At 31.3% G+C, this 19,771-nt stretch overlaps 1 protein-coding gene across 2 annotated transcripts in view; it reads right to left on the bottom strand.

Moving 5' to 3' along the window:
• Positions 1–19,771, bottom strand: part of LOC148952578 (uncharacterized) — a 97,854-nt gene that overhangs the window by 12,249 nt on the left and 65,834 nt on the right. The gene's annotated exons all lie outside the window — the stretch shown is intronic.

Here is a 19,771-nt window from a genome sequence, read left to right as displayed (position 1 = left end):
AAAAAAAAATCCTTCCGTCGTATGTACTCGTTTAACGAGCCTAGATAATGTAAAAAAAAATCCTTCCGTCGTATGTACTCGCTTAACGAGCCTAGAAAATGTATTTAAAAATGTAAAAAAAAAATCCTTCCGTCGTATGTACTCGTTTAACGAGCCTAGATAATGTAAAACAAATCCTTCCGTCGTATGTACTCGTTTAACGAGCCTAGATAATGTAAAAAAAAATCCTTCCGTCGTATGTACTCGTTTAACGAGCCTAAATACTGTAAAAAAAATCCTTCCGTCATATGCACTCGTTTAACGAGCCTAGAAAATGTAAAAAAAAGATGTAAAAAAAATTCTTCCGTCGTTTGTACTCGTTTAACGAGCCTAGAAAATGTGAAAAAAAATTTATCCAGGCTTAAACATTTAAAAATGGATAGGGAAACGAAGAAGTCAGTTTTACTCGTTTTTGTGAATTTTTTTTTTCTTATGCTTAAAGTACCAAGGAAATCAAAATAAAAACATCCTTTGCCCTTAGACTTTTGTTAGTTCCATTTATATCTGAAAACCGTGATTTTATAACACTTTTGCAAAATTATGAAGTTTTAGAATAGCACTAGTATTTCGTCAGGGTTGCCACGTTGAACCGTAAAATAATTACGCACAACTAATAAATGATATTGCAGCACTTTTCATCCGCAAAAAATTCAAACATTAACATTATGTTGATTCTCTAAGACAACTACACCTTCAAAAAAAGCTATTCCCTATTAAGCTGTTTGGCACTATATGCTTTTAGCTTCTTTTTTTTTCACCGATTTTTCTCCCATGTTTTTTTCCACATTTGACGCCCGCAACCACTGTTTATATAATTAGTATATATATATATATATATATATATATATATATATATATATATATATATATATATATATATATATACATATATATATATATATATATATATAGATTATATAGATAGATTATATATATATATAGATTATATAATCTATAAACTGTGCCCGCAACTAACAAAATTGCATATGGAGGTCTTATTTCTTAAAAATTGGATTCCCGATTTTAAGGTTTCACTGTTTTAGTTTCAAATTTCCACCAAAGCCTTCAAATACTTTACTTTCAAATAGTTCCTCGTCTATACTCTTCAATGGTTGTGCAATCTGTGCAAATAAGAAACACTCTTTTCACTCTCTGGTGCAAGTCTACCCTCCGGTGCATACCCAAATGCCCACATTGGGAAAAGCTCTCTTGCATATTGCATGAAAACATGCAATAAAAGCTTTTCCTAGTTGGGTATTTGAGACAGAACTTGAAATCCAACTTAGAAGGACAATATGTCTTTCACGTTCTAATGGTTTTTCTCTTGAATAGCCCTTCAATGCCCATAAAAAATTGCCCAAATGGGAAAATGCTCTCTTGTAGATTTTACTTTCAAATGATTTTTTTCTCCTGTGCCTATTCTCTTCAATGGTTCACAATTCACTTTAACATCATTTATTGCACTATAGTATATATGTAACACTTTTTTGTGCATGGTACTAAAATCAGAAAAGTGGTTTCGAATAGGCTTAATCATAAAGATTAAGTTTTTAGCACAAACATCACGGGGGAGGGTATTTTTTTGGAAAGGTAGGGGGTTACAAAAAACTATAGTAACACATCCAAAAATTGTTAATATGCATTTTTGTTACAATTTTACGAATCACGCAAACCTTTTTTTTGGGATGGGGGGGGGGGGGTCAAAAACCCTGTCCCTCTGTATATGACCTTGGTTATACTTATCTAAGTCAAACAAACAGATTTGATTTTCACTGTCCTTCGTACTTTTAACTAAAATCGTTCATTTTTTAGCAACAAACATTGAAATTTTACACAATAATTTTAACACTTTAGAAAAGTATTGGTGTCAATTTGCGAAATTCCAAAGAGGAGGGGGTTTAAAATGTACTTCAAAATCTATGGGGATTGGTAAATTTGTCACTTTTTTCAGCTTTTCTCCCCAAAAAGGTATTATTCAATGGATTTTTCACCCAAAAAAGGAATAAAAAGGCATTATTCACTGAAAACATCCCACAAAGGGTATTTTTTAAAACCTACAGGGTACGCATGCAAGGGCATATTCAGTATTTTTGATCGGAGTGGGGAGCTATTGTTTTTTCTTGAGGGGGTAAGGTTACAAAAAGCTTTTAAAAACACATCAAAAATTTCCAATGTTTTTATAAGTCAGACGAAAATTTCGAGGGGAGGGGGTAAAACCCTGTAGCCCTCCCTCCTGAATACGGCCTTGGGCACATGCCCCTACCCAATTGATGCCATTGTAAAAAAGTGCCCTCTTCCTGTGCGGTCAGAATTACAGTTACTACTTCCGCTAACTAAAGAAGTTGTTGTGATACATGGATTGCAAGTAACACCCTCTAATTTTGGAGTAACAATTTTATAATATGAGTTGAACAAAGGTACCCCTTGCCATTAGCTTTTCTTGTCGAAATCATTTCGCTTTGGCATTGAAATTCATTCATTAATGGTAATCAAGTCATAATCACAGTGGCTTATACTTCAAGGCAATTTTGATTTTTATGATCAACAAGCATATGGGAAAAAGTTTGATGGTAATTTTATACTATCAGAGGGGAAACGAAGTTGCCTATAGAAGTTCCATTTTTCAGATGGACTAGGCGACTCTTATGCAGGGTTGCCGACCGATGAAAAAATCACTAGATTTTAGTGATATTGTGGTTGATTTAGCGATTTTCTTCATTAATCTAGTGATTTATGCGCTGATTTAGCGATTTTTACTTTAGGCAATACAAAAAATCACTAAAAATAGTGATAAATCCCTAGGGGTGGCAACGCTGCTCATAGGAACTCTCATAGCACTAGACCACTGTCTGATTATATCACCTTTAATATAGATTACCTAATAAGGTTCTATTCCACAACAGGATTCTGGACTTTGAGCTTTACCGCAATTGAATGAAAAAAGCAAGTTTTTCCACTTGAAAGTAAAGAGTGATGTTTAACTTTTTGAAACTTTCAGAATCAATATACACATTTCAGTCAGGAGTGTCGATTGAGGGGGGGGGCAGGGCAGTCAAATAGGATTTTGAAAACTACCATTTTTTACTATTTTCACTCATAAAAATGGAAAAAAATACCCCCCCCCCCAATAAAAAACAAATTAAAAATAAGAAGTATTATTTTTTGCATCTTCATAAAAAAAGGTTACACAGAAAAATTTTTAGTTCTGAAAGGCAGTAATTAAATGCGACATTTGCTATTGCTAATCAGCGGATCTATTTTACCGATGTCAGCTTTTGGAGACCCCAAGGTAAACATTGGTATAAAGAGATTTCTCTGAAAATGAGACAGAGCGAAAGAACGAAATAAACTGCAACATGGGAGTGTGGAGACAGGCCTTTTTGACATTTCATACGGATTGGCCATGTCATTATTTTTGAACTTATGGCGCTGTGGCCCAATTTGCGCCAAAATTATCACTGCAACAATAAGAGGTGAATAAGTCTCAGTTTTTTCTCTCAACTTTCTATGACAACTAGTTTCATAAGATCGCCAGTTAAAATAAGTTAGATAATGCCAAAAACATTTTCGGTTTTAACTTCTAAATTTAAATTTTTTACTGTTTCTTTTTTTTTATAGAAAATACATACAGATCCGTGGTCGTTTTTCTCATGAAATATAATTTTTTTTTTTGGAATACGGAGAGGTGAAACTTCATCCCAGGGCTTTCAGACATAATCTACTGATGAAATAGCTTCTCTCAAGATTGCAATACTTTTTAGCAGAGGTTCGCTCTTTATATAAGATTATTCAATTTTCCTAATATTTTTATTTTAATATTTCATTATATTTTTTTATTATAAATACGCTAAAAAATTTTTTATAACTAACTTTAAAATTGATAAATTCCTAATGCTGGGAATTAGTATTCATCGCGCATTTGATGCACCAAAAAATTATGTTCGTTGGACTGAATTTCTGAATTTATATCTGTTTTTGCGTACATATGCCCAGAGGGGGTTCTAGACCCCCTCCCACCTTGAAATATCATAATTATCACCTATTATTATGGTCATTGGATGTTTAATTTAACCCAAAATTCATTTTTTTAGTTATTTTGAAGGATGTGTACCCCACCCCCTCGGAAAAGAAAGTGTACAAGCCTATGACATAAATTCCTTTTTCGGGTTTTTGCAAGAATTAAATAAACTTAGGGGATGGGTACTTTTCGATGCGTAATGTAAGGCAAGATTTGGTGGATTTTATATTAAGCGACATAAGTTTTATACGGGTTAAGAAGTTGGAAATATTGATGGATACAAGTATGGTATATGAGAACTATTTTCTTTAATTTATTTGTTTATTAGTATGGATTTAAGGTTGTGATTTTATTTATAAATTTTGTGTTGTTGTGTATTTTTGCATTAACCATGGCCCATAAAGGCTTGCAGTGTTAATAAATATTATATCCTATCTGAGCGATTTTGAAGATGTGTACCACCATGTAATTTTGAAAGAATTGTTTTGATCAGGACATGTACTTACTAGTAGTAATCAAGGTTATACTTCTACAAGACGTATAGCAATTCCCATGTTATTTGCTCCCAGGTATAGGACCATGCTATTTGCTTGGAGACGCCTCTAGGAATTAGGTCAACCAGACAGGTTTCTGGTGGGTATAGTCTGGTTTGGTGGGTATAATCTGGTTTGGTGGGTATAATCTGGTTTGGTGGGTATAATCTGGTTTGGTGGGTATAATCTGGTTTGGTGGGTACAGTCTGGTTTGATGGGTATAGTCTGGTTTGCTGGGTATAGTCTGGTTTGGTTTTTCAAAGAGAGTGACTATGTTATTTGCTTGCGTGTATAGGAATTCCCATGTTATTTGCTTGCGTGTATAGGAAATCCCTTGTTATTTGCTTGCGTGTATAGGAATTCCAATGTTATTTGCTAGCATGTATAGGAATTCCCATGTTATTGGCTTGCTTTTATAGGAATTCCCATGTAATTGCTTGCGTGTATAGGAATTACCATGTTATTTGCCTGCGTTTATAGGAATTACCATGTTATTTGCTTGCGTGTATAGGAATTCCCATGTTAATTGCTTGCCTGTATAGGAATTCCCATGTTCTTTGCATGAGAGTATAGGAAATCCCATGGTATATGCTTGAGTGTATAGGAATTCCACTGTTCTTTGCTTGCGGGTATAGGAACTCCCAAGTTATTTGCTTGCGTGTATAGGTATTCCCAAGGTATTTTGGTTGCGTGTATAGGAATTCCCATGTTATTTGCTTGCATATATAGGAATACCCATGTTATTTGATTGCGTGTCTAGTAATTTCCATGTTATTTGCTTGCGTGTATAGGAATTCCCATGTTATTTGCTTGCGTGTATAGGAATTCCCATGCTATTTTAAGGGCTTATGTCCCCTCCCATGCTATTATAAGAGTGTATGTCCCCTTCCTTCATTATCAACATCCTTTGTCGGATATGTCAGATAAAATTGACAAAATCTAAGTATCAGAGTGAATATTTTTTTTTAACAACATCCTCCGCCAGTTAATTAGAATAAAATTGATACAATATAAGTGCGAGTGAACAATTTTTTTTTATCGAAATCCTTTGTCAGATACATCAAATAAAATTGAAAAAATCTAAATTTCAGAATAAGTAAATGCTTTAACAACATCCTTTATCGGATATGTCAGATAAAATTGACAAAATCTAAGTAACAGAGTGACTAAATTCTATATCAACAACCCTTTCTCGGATACATAGGATAAAATTGACAGAATATAAGTGTTATAGGGAATAAATTTTTTTTATCAACATCCTTTTCTCGGGTATATAGGAAAAAATTGACGAAATCTTTATTTCAGAGTGAATAAATTCAATATAAATATCCTTTTTCAGATATGCCAGATAAAATAGACAAAATCTAAATTTCGGAATGAATGAATGCTATAACAATATCCATTATCTGGATATGTTGGATGAAATTGACAAAATCTAAGTATCAGAGTGACTAAATTCTATATCAACATCCTTTTCTCGGATACATAGGATAAAATTGATAAATTCTAAGTGTTAGAGTGAATAATTTTTTTTTCAAAATCCTTTGTCAGATACATCGGATAAAACTGACAAAATCTAAGTATCAGAGTGAATAAATTCATTATCAACATCCTTTGTCGGATATGTCGGAAAAAATTGACAAAATCTAATTTTCAGAATGAATAAATGCTATAACAATATCCTTTATCGGATATGTCAGATAAAATTGACAAAATCTAAGTATCAGAGTGACTAAATTCTATATCAACATCCTTTTCTCGGATACATAGGATAAAATTGACAAATTCTAAGTGTTAGAATGAATAACTGTTTTTATCAATATCCTCTGCCAAATACATCGTATAAAATTGAGAAAATCTAAGTATCAGAGTGAATAAATTCATTATCAACATCCTTTGTCGGATATGTCGGATAAAATTGACAAAATTTAAGCATCAGAGTGAATAATTTTTTTTTTATCAACATCCTTTGCCAGATACATCGAATAAAATTGACAGAATGTAAGTGTCAGAGTGAATAAATTTTTTTTATCAACATCCTTTGTCAGATACATCGAATAAAAATTGACAAAATTTAAATATCAGAATGAATAAATGCTTTAACAACATCCTTCATCGGATTTGTCGGATAAAATTGACAAAATCTAACTATCAGAGTGACTAAATTCTATATCAACATCCTTTTCTCGGATACACAGGATAAAATTGACAGAATCTAAGTGTCAGAGTGAATAAATTTTTTTTTATCAACATCCTTTTCTCGGATACACAGGATAAAATTGACAAAATCTGAATTTCAGAATGAATAAATTCATTATCAACATCCTTTGTTGGATATGTCAGATAAAATAGACAAAATCTAAATTTCAGAATGAATAAATGCTATAACAATATCCTATATCGGATATGTCGGATAAAATTGACAAAATCTAAGTATCAGAGTGACTAAATTCTATATCAACATCCTTTTCTCGGATACATAGGATAAAATTGACAAATTCTAAGTGTTAGAGTGAATACATTTTTTTATCAACATCCTTTGCCAGATACATCGGATAAAATTGACAAAATCTAAGTATCAGAGTGAATAAATTCATTATCAACATCCTTTGTCGAATATGTCGGATAAAATTGACAAAATCTAAATTTCAGAGTGAATAATTTTTTTTTATCAACATCCTTTGCCAGATACATCGAATAAAATTGACAGAATCTAAGTGTCAGAGTGAATAAATTTTTTTTATCAACATCCTTTGTCAGATGCATCGAATAAAAATTGACAAAATTTAAATATCAGAATGAATAAATGCTTGAACAACATCCTTCATCGGTTACGTTACTTAAAATTGACAAAATCTAAGCATCAGTGAGATTAAATTCTATATCAAAACCCTTTTCTCAGATACATATATTAAAATTAACAAAATCTAAGTATTAGAGTGAATATTTTTTTTATCAACATCCTTTTGCCAGTTACATCGGATAAAATTGACAAAATTTAAGTGTCAGAATGAATAAATTCATTATCAACATCCTTTATCGGATATGTCGGATAAAATTGATAAAATATAAGTGTCAGAGTCAATAATTTTTTTTTATCAACATCCTTTGTCAGATACATCAAATAAAATTGACAAAATCTAAATTTCAGAATAAATAAATGCTTTAACAGCATCCTTTATCGGATATGTCGGATAAAATAGACAAAATCTAAGTGACAGAGTGAATAAATTTTTTTTATCAACATCCTTTTCTTGGATACTTATCGGATATGTCGGATAAAATTGACAAAATCTAAGTATCAAAGTGACTAAATTCTATATCAACATCCTTTTCTCATATACATAGGATAAAATTGACAATTCTTAAGTGTTAGAGTGAATAATTTTTTTATCAACATCCTTTGACAGATACATCGGATAAAATTGACAAAATCTAAATTTCAGAATGAATAAATTAATTATCAACATCCTTTGTCAGAAATTTCGGATAAAATTAACAAAATCTAAGTATCAGAGTTAATATTTTTTTTAACAGCATCCTTTGCCAGATACATCTAATTAAATTGCTAAAATATAAGTGCCAGAGTGAATAATTTTTTTTTATCAACATCCTTTGTCAGATACATCAAATAGAGTTGAAAAAATCTAAATTTCAGAATAAATAAATGCTTTAACAACATCCTTTATCGGATATGTCAGATAAAATTGAAAAAATCTAAGTATCAGAGTGACTAAATTCTATATCAACAACCTTTTCTCGGATACATAGGATAAAATTGACAGAATATAAGTGTTATAGGGAATAAATTTTTTTTATCAACATCCTTTTCTCGGATACATAGGAAAAAATTGACGAAATCTGAATTTCAGAATGAATAAATTCATTATCAACATCCTTTGTCGGATATGTCGGATAAAATTGACAAAATCTAAATTTCAAAATGAATAAATGCTATCGATAATATAATGAATATATTATCGGGATATGTCGGATAAAATTGACAAAATCTAAGTATCAGAGTGACTAAATTCTATATCAACATCCTTTTCTCGGATACATAGGATAAATTCTAAGTGTTAGAGTGAATAATTTTTTTTTCAAAATCCTTTGCCAGATACATCGGATAAAACTGACAAAATCTAAGTATCAGAGTGAATAAATTCATAATCAACATCCTTTGTTGGATATGTCGAATTAAATTGACAAAGTCTAAATATCAGAATGAATAAATGCTATAGCAATATCCTTTATCGGATATGTCAGATAAAATTGACAAAATCTAAGTATCAGAGTGACTAAATTCTATATCAACATCCTTTTCTCGGACACATAGCATAAAATTGACAAATTCTAAGTGTTATAACGATTAAATTTTTTTATCAGTATCTTTTGTCAGATACTTCGGAAAAAATTGACAAAATCTAAGCATCAGATTGAATAAATTAAACATCAACATCGTTTGTCAGATATTTTTGATAAAATTTACACAATCTAAGTATCAGAAGGAATAATTTTTTTTTTATCAACATCCTTTGCCAGATACATCGAATAAAATTGAAAGAGTCTAAGTGTCAGAGTTAATAAATTTTTTTTATCAACATCCTTTGGATAAAATTGGATAAATTTGGATAAATTTAGACGAGGTTACGTGCGCGCACGTAACCTCGGTTAAATTAGCCATAAAAAATGAAATAAAGCTATGTCGACTGTTCATGTCTCTCTCACTATGCATGCGCCGTCGTGGTGTACGCTCCATGTCTTTCTTGTCAATTTTACCTGCTTTAGCTGACAAACGATGTTTATAATGCATTTAAAGGATGTTGATAAAGCATTTATTCACTCTGATACTTAGATTTTGTCAATTTTATCCCAATGTATCCAAGAAAATGATATTGATATGGAATTTAATCACTCTGATACTTAGATTTTATCAATTTTATCCGACTATTCCGATAAAGGATGTTGATAATGAATTTATTCATTCTGACACTTAAATTTTGTCAATTTTATCCGATGTAACTGGCAAAAGAATGTTGATAAAAAAAATATTCACTCTAACACTTAGATTTTGTTAATTTTAATCTATGTATCCGAGAAAAGGATGTTGATGTAGAATTTAATCTCACTGATACTTAGATTTTGTCAATTTTAACCAACGAATCCGATGAAGGATGTTGTTAAAGCATTTATTCATTCTGATATTTAAATTTTGTCAATTTTTATTCGATGCATCTGACAAAGGATGTTGATAAAAAAAAATTTATTCACTCTGACACTTATATTCTGTCAATTTGTGTCGATGTATCTGTCAAAGAATGTTAATAAAGAAAAATTATTCACTCTGATGCTTATATTTTGTAAATTTTGTCCGACCTATTCGACAAAGGATGTTAATAAGTAATTTATTCAATATGATATTTAGATTTTGTCAATTTTATCCTATGTATCTGCCAAAGGATGTTGATAAAAAAAAATTATTCACTCTAACACTTAGAATTTGCCAATTTTATCCTATTTATCCGAGAAAAGGATGTTGACGTAGAATTTAGTCACTCTGATACTTAGATTTTGTCAATTTTATCCGACATATCCGATATAGGATATTGTTATAGCATTTATTCATTCTGAAATTTAGATTTTGTCTATTTTATCTGACATATCCTACAAAGGATGTTGATAATGAATTTATTCATTCTGAAATTTAGATTTTGTCAATTTTATCCTATGTGTCAGAGAAAAGTATGTTGACAAAAAAAAATTATTCACTCTCACACTTAGATTCTCTCAATTTTATCCTATGTATCCGAGAAGAGGATGTTGATATAAAATTTAGTCACTCTGATAGTTAGATTTTGTCAATTTTATCCGACAAATCCGATGAAGGATGTTGTTAAAGCATTTATTCATTCTGATATTTAGATTTTGTCAGTTTTTATTCGATGTATCTGACAAAGGATGTTGATAAAAAAAATTTATTCACTCTGACACTTAGACTCTGTCAATTTTATTCAATGTATCTGGCAAACGATGTTGATAAAGAAAAATTATTCCCTCTAATGCTTAAATTTTGTCAATTTTATCCGACATATCCGACAAAGGATGTTGATAATGAATTTATTCACTCTGATACTTAGATTTTGTCAATTTTATCCGATGTATCTGGCAAAGGATGCTGATACAAAACATCTATTCACTCTAACACTTAGAATTTTTCAATTTTTTCCTATTTATCCGAGAAAAGGATGTTCATATAGAATTTAGTCACTCTGATACTTAGATTTTGTCAATTTTATCTGACATATCCGATAAAGGATATTGTTATAGAATTTATTCATTCTGAAAATTAGATTTTATCAATTTTATCCAAAATATCCGACAAAGGATGTTTATAATGAATTTATTCCCTCTGATTCTTAGATTTTGTCAGTTTTATCCGATGTATCTGGCAAAGGATTTTTAAAAAAAAAATTATTCAATCTAACACTTAGAATTTGTCAATTTTATCCTATGTATACGAGAAAAGGATGTTGATATATAATTTAGTCACTCTGATACTTAGATTGTGTCAATTTGATCCGACATATCCCGATAATGGATATTGTTATAGCATTCATTCATTCTGAAATTTAGATTTTGTCAATTTTATCCGGCATATCTGAGAAAGGATGTTGATATTGAATTTATTTATTCTGAGATTCAGATTTCGTTAATTTTTTCGTATGTATCCAAGAAAAGGATATTGAAAAAAAAAAATTTGTTCCCTATAACACTTTTATTCTGTCAATTTTATCCTAAGTATCCGAGAAAGGGTTGTTGATATAGAATTTAGTCACTCTGATACTTAGATTTTGTCAATTTTATCTGACATATCCGATAAAGGATGTTGTTAAAGCATTTATTCATTCTGAAATTTAGATTTTATCAATTCTATTTGATGTATCTGACAAAGGATGTTGGTAATAAAAAAAATTATCCAGTCTGGCACTTATATTTTATCAATTTTATTTGATGTATCTGGCAAAGGATGTTGTTAAAAAAAATATTACCTCTGATAATTAGATTTTGTCAATTTTATCTGACATATCCGACAAATGATGTTGATAATGAATTTATTCATTCTGAAATTTATATTTTGTCAATTTTTTCAGATGTATCTACCAAAGGATGTTGATAAAAGAAATTATTCACTCTAACACTTAGAATTTGTCAATTTTATCCTATGTATCTGAGAAAAGGATGTTGATATTGAATTTAGTTATTTTGATAATTAGATTATGCCAACTTTATCCGACATATCAGTAAAGTATCCGAAAAAAGGATGTTGATAAAAAAAATGTATTCACTCTGTCACTTACATTTTGTCAATTTTATCCGACATATCTGATAAAGGATGCTGTTAAAGCATTTATTTATTCTGAAATTTAGATTTTGTCAATTTTATTTGATGTATCTGACAAAGGATGTTGATAAAAAAAAAATTATTCACTCTGATACTTATATTTTATCAATTTTATCCAACATATCCGATAAAGGATGTTGATAATGAATTTATTCATTCTGATACCTAGATTTTGTCAATGTTATCCCATGTGTCTGACAATAGATGTATGCAAATTCCTTTTCTTACATCTCCAATGTTTTAATAGAGATTCTAAACGTTTGATATGCTAGCTTAGCTTACTCTAAAAATAATGAACACATAACAATGTAATATTTTTAATGAAATAATGCTATGTAGAATATTAATACAAAAATATACTATGATACATTATTAATATCAATGATTAACTTTGGACATTTTGAATCTGTTCCATAAAGTAGTTCACCATGTTCTCTCTTGATATTGTAGCTATTGTCTTCTCTTAGTTCGTAATCACTAGAATAATCATTATTCCATTTTCAGTCATACACAGTTTTTACTGGTGTCTCATCAACAGGCTCAATATGCTTTTCGTCTTTGATATTATTTGGTTCATTGACTGTTTGATCAATGGCAGTAACGTTTGCTGGTGCTTTGTTTTTCATCGATTCATGTTTATATTCCAGTGATATTTTCTGACAATGCCCTTTTTATTTTTCTGGCAATTTCACTGTCTATTATCACATTATTTTTACACAAGTAACAGTTTCGGCACGTAGACAAGATATGGTTTACGATATTAGTAGAAGAGTAGGCCTTTCTTTTATTAACCTTCCGTTGAATGCTAATACCCGAAAGCTGTCGATTGGATATATCAGTAGGTAATGTGTTACCTGCAACAGTAGCAAGGAGTTGTCCTCTATCATCAACGATTATTTTTATGTTGGCATTCTCTTTGAGTACAATCATCTCTGGAGCTCTCAATCTCGCATAACCACCAACATAAGAGTTGAATTTTTTCGGTATTCCAAAGAAATTTAATTCCTTACTGTCATGACAATGCATGCAGACATTTCCAATAGTGCTACCACTTGTACTTGTTTCATAGGTCAAATACTTCTCCTTGTCGGCATTCAATGCAACAATAGCCTGGTTATGTGAACACACTTTATTAAAATGTTCCATCTTCACTTTTTTTTTTAAGATATGACTTATGTGTTTATCGTTCCGCTGCGTAAAAAAATACTGATTTAATACATGCAATAGACTAGGTAGTGTCGATAACCGGACATAGAATACCGCTGGGAAAGCCACATCGTGTCTCTGACCAATCATAGAGCACAATTGTTAGAGCCGTAAGCATATTTTGTCATTTTAAGATACGTACAAAAAAAATAAAAAAAATATTTATGTAATGATTTCTTCAAATAATATCAAGAGGATTTGTTTTTACACTGCTCACAGCGTATATTGTGTTACTAAAATTTTGTTTTTAATGGGCAACAAGTAAAGAAAAACCACACGGAATCAGGCAACCGAGTCTCTAAAACCCCTTAAAGCTCTTTTAACAGATACAAGAACTACTTATTTTACACAAAAACTTCGTTTTTAATGAGCACTAAGTAAAGAAAAACCACACGGAATCAGGCAACTGAGTCTCTCAAACCCCTTAACGCTATTTTAACAGATACAAAAACTACTTATTTAACACAAAAACTTCGTTTTTAATGAGCACTAAGTAAAGAAAAACCACACGGAATCAGGCAACTGAGTCTCTCAAACCTCTTAAAGCTCTTTTAAAAGATGCATAAACTATTAATTTAACACAAAAATTTCTTTTTTAATGTTCACCGAGTAAAGAAAAACCACACGGAATCAGACAACCGAGTCTCTCAAACCCCGTAAAGCTCTTTTAAAAGATACAAGAACTACTTATTTAACACAAAAATTTCGTTTTTAATGAGCACTAAGTAAAGAAAAACCAAACGGAATCAGCCAACAGAGTGTCTCAAACCCCCGTAAAGCTCTTTTAAAAGATACAAGAACTACTTATTTAACACAAAAATTGTGTTTTTAATGGGCACCAAGTAAAGAAAATCCACACGGAATCAGTCAAACGAGTCTCTCAAACCCTGTAAAGCTCTTTTAAAAGATATAAGAACTAATTATTTAACACAAAAATTTTGTTTTTAATGGGTACCAAGTAAAGAAAAAACCACACGGAAAAGCCCTTATAATAGCATAGGAAGGAGCATAAGCTCCTGGAATAGCATAGGAAGGGGAAATAAACTCTTATAATAGCATGGGAGGGGAAATAAGCCCTTAAAATAGCATGGGAATTCCTATACATGCAAGCAAATAACATGAGAATTCCTATACATGCAATCAAATTACGTCGGAATTCCTAGACAAGCAAGCAAACAACAAGGGAATTCCTATACATGCAAGCAAATAACATGGGAATTCTTATACACGCAATCAAAATACCATGGGGATTCCAATTCACGCAAGCAAATAACATGGGATTTCCTATACACGCACGCAAATAACATGGGAATTCCTATACACGCAAGCAAATAGCATGGGAATTCTTATACACGCAAGCAAATAACATGGGAATTCCTATACACGCAAGCAAATAACATGGGGATTCCTATACACGCAAGCAAATAACATGGGAATTCCTATACACGCAAGCAAATACCATGGGAATTCCTATACATGCAAGCAAATAACATGGGGATTCCTATACACGCAAGCAAATAAGATGGGAATTCCTATACATGCAAACAAATAACAAGGGAATTCCTATACACGCAAGCAAATAACATGGGAATTCTTATACACGCAAGGAAATAACATGGGAATTCCTATACATGCAAGCAAATAACATGGGTATTCCTATACACGCAAGCAAATAACATGGGAATTCCTATACAAGCAAGCAAATAACAAGGGAATTCCTATACACGCAAGCAAATAACATGGGAATAACGAAACAAGCAAGCAAAGCACATCGGAATTCCTCTACAAGCAAGCAAATTACATGGGAATTCCTATACACGCAAGCAAATAACATGGGAATTCCTATACATGCAAGCAAATAACATGGGAATTCCTATACACGCAAGCAAATAACGTACTCACTCTCTTTGAAAAACCAAACCAGACTATACCCATCAAACCAAAATATACCCATCAACCCAGACTATATCCACCAAACCAGACTGTACCCACCAAACCAGATTATACCCACTAAACCAGATTATACCCACCAAACCAGATTATACCCACCAAACCACACTATACCCACCAGAAACCTGTCTGGTTGACCTAATTCCTAGAGGGGTCTGCAAGCAAATAGCATGGTCCTATACCTGTGAGCAAATAACATGGGAATTGCTATACGTCTCGTAGAAGTATAACCTTGATTACTACTCTTACTTTATTTAACCTTTTTCAAAATATACTTACTAGTTTAAAGTTTTATCCTGTGCTCTTTATTTGTAGTTGTAAGGACCGTGTTAGACAATATCAGCTTTTAATTAGGCCTGGAGCGATGCGCGATAGTAGAATGCATCGTCTGGATTCTACAAGACATATAGGAAAACATTTCTACAAGAAGTATACACCTTTTCAAAGAGAGTGAGTATCCTCTCACATGGCCTTCCATTTCCACAAGACATATAGGAAAACATTTCTACAAGACATATACACCTTTTCAAAGAGAGTAAGTATCCTCTCACATGGCCTTCCATTTTGCTTGCTGCCATAGGAATCTCCATGCTATTTGCCTAGACATATAGGGAAAATATTTTTGGCATGCGTCTTATCGGGATTAAGAAAACAATGGATGCAAATGTGTGATTTAATACACCTTGACAAAAGAATTTTTTTTGGCAATTGGCATTTTTTTTTCTGACAAAAAAAAGGGTTTAGCATTTGTGAATACGTCGATATGTACTGTATAATACACAAGTGATGTTTGGACAGTGTTGTCAATTTAAAATAGTTTAACGTTATACTATACGAAGAAGTAAAACGAATTTTTTTGTTAAATAAGTAGTTCTTGTATCTTTTAAAAGAGCTTTACGGGGTTTGAGAGACTTTGTTTCATGATTCCGTGTGGTTTTTCTTTACTTGGTGCCAATTAAAAACGAAATTTTTGTGTTAAATAAGTAGTTATTGTATCTTTTAAAAGAGCTTTACGGGGTTTGAGAGACTCGGTTGCCTGATTCCGTTTGGTTTTTCTTTACTTGGTGCCCATTAAAAACGAAATTTTTGTGTTAAATAAGTAGTTTTTGTATCTTTTAAAAGAGCTTTACGGGGATTGAGAGACTCTGTTGCCTAATTCCGAGTGGTTTTTCTTTAATTGGTGCCCATTAAAAAATAAAATTTTGTGTTAAATAAGAAGTTCTTTTATATCTTAAAATAGCTTTAAGGGGATTGAGAGACACTAGTGGATGATTACGTGTTGTTTTTCTTTAATTGGTGCCCATTACAAACTAATTTTTTTTTAAATAAGTAGTTATTTTATATTATAAAAAAGCTTTACGGGTTTGAGAGACTCTGTTGCCTGATTCCGTGTGGTTTTTCTTTACTTGGTGCCCATTAAAAACGAAATTTTTGTGTTAAATAAGTAGTTTTTGTATCTTTTAAGAGAGCTTTACGGGGTTTGAGATTTTAATGCAGTAGTTTTTTTTGGTAAGGACACTCGATATCCTAAAAGTTTTTGATTCAAACTTTTACCTTGAGAATCGATGTTGTTAGAAGAATTTCAAAAGGATCGTTTATGAGTGCTGGCGTATCTGATGAAATAATTTAGGTCGTATGATCAATTTAATTTTTTTTCAATGCAGTAGTTTCTCATTAAGGACATTTGAAATCCTAAAAGTATTTGATTCCAACTTATACCTTGAGAATAGATGTTCTTAGAAGAATTTTAAAAGGATCGTTTATAAGGGCTGGTGTATCTGATGAAATAATTAAGGTTTTATGATTAATTAAATTTTTAATAATTTTTTTTGAAGTAGTTATTTACTAAGCACACTCGATATCCTAAAAATGTTTGATTCAATTTTTACATTGAGCATCGAAGTTTTTAGTAGAATTTCAAAAAGATCGTTTATAAGTGCTGACCTGTCATTGATGAACTAATTCATGTCGCATGATAATTTTTTTTTAATGCAATATTTTTTTCAGTAAGGACACTCGATATCCTAAAAGTGTCTGATTCCAACTTTTACATTGAGAATCGATGTTGTTAGCAGAATTTCAAAAGGATCGTTTATGAGTGCTGGCGTATCTGATGAAATAATTTAGGTCGTATGATAAATTTAATTTATTTTTTTTAATGCAGTAGTTTTTCAGTAAGGACACTCGATTTCCTAAAAGTGTTTGATTCAAACTTTTACCTTGAGAATCGATGCTGTTAGCAGAATTTCAAAAGAATCGTTTATGAGTGCTGGCGTATCTGATGAAATAATTTAGGTCGTATGATAATTTTTCTTTTTAATGCAGTAGTTCTTTAGTAAGGACACTCGATATCCTAAAAGTGTTTGATTCAAACTTTTACCTTGAGAATCGATGTTGTTAGCAGAATTTCAAAAGAATCGTTTATGAGTGCTGGCGTATCTGATGAAATAATTTAGGTCGTATGATAAATTTAATTTTTTTTTTTAATGCAATAGTTTTTCAGTAAGGACACTCGATATCCTAAAAGTGTCTGATTCAAACTTGTACCTTGAGAATCGATGTTGTTAGCAGAATTTTAAAAGGATCGTTTATGAGTGCTGGTGTATCTGATGAAACAATTTAGGTCGTATGATAAATTTAATTTATTTTTTTAATGCAATAGTTTTTCAGAAAGGACATTCGATATCCTAAAAGTGTCTGATTCAAACTTTTACCTTGAACAACGATGTTGTTAGCATAGTTTCAGAAGGATCGTTTACGAGTGCTGGGGTTTATCTTGTCACACTTACATTCTTTTGATTTTTCAAAGTTCATTTTGGATTTCTTTCGTTGAAATGCAAGAGTTGGAATATTTCAGTAGTGTTTTATCATGGTTTACCTTGTCACAGTTACATTCTCTTAATTTTTTAAAGTTCATTTTGAATTTCTTTCGTTGAAATGCAAGAGTTGGAATATTTCAGTAGTGTTTTATCATGGTTTACCTTGTCATAGTTACATTCTCTTGATTTTTCAAAGTTCATTTTGGATTTCTTTCGTTGAAATGCAAGAGTTGGAATATTTCAGTAGTGTCTTGTTGCGCTTTACCTTGTCATAGTTACATTCTCTCGATTTTTCGAAGTTCAATTTGAATTTCTTTCGTGAAAGGCAAGAGTTGGAATATTTCAGTGGTGTTTCGTCGTGGTTTTCCTTGACATAGTTACACTCTAACGATTTTTCAAAGTTTATTTTGAATTTCTTTCCTTGAAATGCAAGAGTTGGAATATTTAAGTAGTGTCTTGTTGTGCTTTACCTTGTCATAGTTACATTCTGTTGATTTTCAAAGTTGCTTTTTAATTTCTTTCGTTGAAATGCAAGAGTTGGAATATTTCAGTAGTGTTTTGTAGTGCTTTACCTTGTCACAGTTACATTCTCTTAATTTTTCAAAGTTCATTTTGAATTTCTTTCGTGAAATGCAAGAGTTGGAATATTTCAGTAGTGTTTTGTCGTGGTTTACTATGTCACAGTTAAATTCTCTTGATTTTTCAAAGTTTATTTTTGAATTTCTTTCGTGAAATACAAGAGTTGGAATGCTTCGGTAGTGTTTTGTCGTGGTTTACCTTGTCAAAGTTACATTCTCTTGATTTTTTAAAGTTCATTTTGGATTTCTTTCTTTGAAATGCAAGAGTTGGAATATTTCAGTAGTGTTTTTTTTTGGTTTACCTTGTCACAGTTACATTCTCTTCATTTTTCAAAATTCATTTTGGATATCTTTCGTGAAATGCAAGAGTTGGAATATTTCATTAGTGTTTTGTTGTGCTTTACATTGTCACAGTTACATTCTCTTGATTTTTCAAAGTTTATTTTGAATATCTGTAGTAAAATGCAAGAGATGGAACATTTCAGTAGTGTTTTGTCGTGGTTTACCATGTCACAGTTACATTCTCTTGATTTTTCCAAGTTCATTTTGAATTTCTTTTGTGAAATGCAAGAGTTGGAATATTTCAGTAGTGTTTTGTCGTGGTTTACCTTGTCACAGTTACATTCTCTTGATTTTTCAAAGTTCATTTTGAATTTTTTCATTGAAATGCAAGAGTTGGATCATTTCAGTAGTGTTTTGTTGTGGTTTACCTTGTCACACCTACATTCTCTTGATTTTTCAAAGTTCATTTTGGATTTCTTTAATAGAAATGCAAGAGTTGGAATATTTCAGTAGTGTTTTGTCATGATTTAACTTGTCATAGTTACATTCTCTTGATTTTTCAATGTTCATTTTGAATTTCTTTCGTTGAAATGCAAGAGTTGGAATATTTCAGTAATGGTTTGTTGTGCTTTACCTTGTCACAGTTATATTCTCTTGATTTTTCAAAGTTCATTTTGAATTTCTTTCGTTAAAATACAAGAGTTGGAATATTTCAGTAGTGTCTTGTCGTGGTTTACCTTGTCCCAGTTACAATCTCATGATTTTTCAAAGTTCATTTTGGATTTCTTTCGTTGAAATGCAAGAGTTGGAATAGTTCAGTAGTGTTTTGCCGTGGTTTACCTTGTCACAGTTACATTCTTTTGATTTTTCAAAGTTCATTTTGAATTTCTTTCGAGAAATGCAAGAGTTGGAATATTTCAGTAGTGTTTTATCGTGGTTTACAT

The sequence above is a fragment of the Artemia sp. Qi Xiang Cuo genome, chromosome 5 (assembly GCF_049724085.1).
Source record: "Artemia sp. Qi Xiang Cuo chromosome 5, ASM4972408v1, whole genome shotgun sequence".
NCBI lineage: Eukaryota > Metazoa > Arthropoda > Branchiopoda > Anostraca > Artemiidae > Artemia > Artemia sp. Qi Xiang Cuo.
Note: the sequence above shows the minus strand (reverse complement) of the source record. Positions and strands in the feature narration are given on the sequence as shown.